The following is a 548-nucleotide window of genomic DNA, read 5'->3' on the forward strand; positions in this document are numbered from 1 at the left end:
TTTTCGTTTACATCAAAACTTATCATATTTTAGGATAATTTTAATTTAAAATCTAATTTTATTATTTTTCAAAAAAATTCTAAAAATTTTTTTTTAATATTTTGTTATAATTTTTTAAAAAATATTGAGTTGCATTTCAAATAAAAAGGTAAAGATATTAACAATATTCTAATTAAAATATGTAAAATTTAATATAGTTTTAAGGAAATGTTCAAAATAAAAAAATTACACATATAAAAATCATGTTTTTTTGTTAACTGGGCGGATCATTATTTATATGATATCGCACACGAAAGAAAAATTTATGTTTTTACAATTATCTAATTAACTATGTATACTCATTTTTTTATATTTTTTCATTCGTAAAAAAATAGATAGTTTAAGATGCAAAAAAAATATTTACTTAATGAATATAATATGAACGAATATTACAAATACATCATTTAATAAAATAAATAATTAAAAACTGAAAATTCATATCACAGACAGTTTTTATTTATTTTATTAGTCTTAACGCCACGGCCAGTGACGATTGATTGTCCCTTCTA

Source organism: Brassica oleracea, chromosome C3 (assembly GCF_000695525.1).
Source record: "Brassica oleracea var. oleracea cultivar TO1000 chromosome C3, BOL, whole genome shotgun sequence".
In the NCBI taxonomy this organism is placed as follows: domain Eukaryota; kingdom Viridiplantae; phylum Streptophyta; class Magnoliopsida; order Brassicales; family Brassicaceae; genus Brassica; species Brassica oleracea.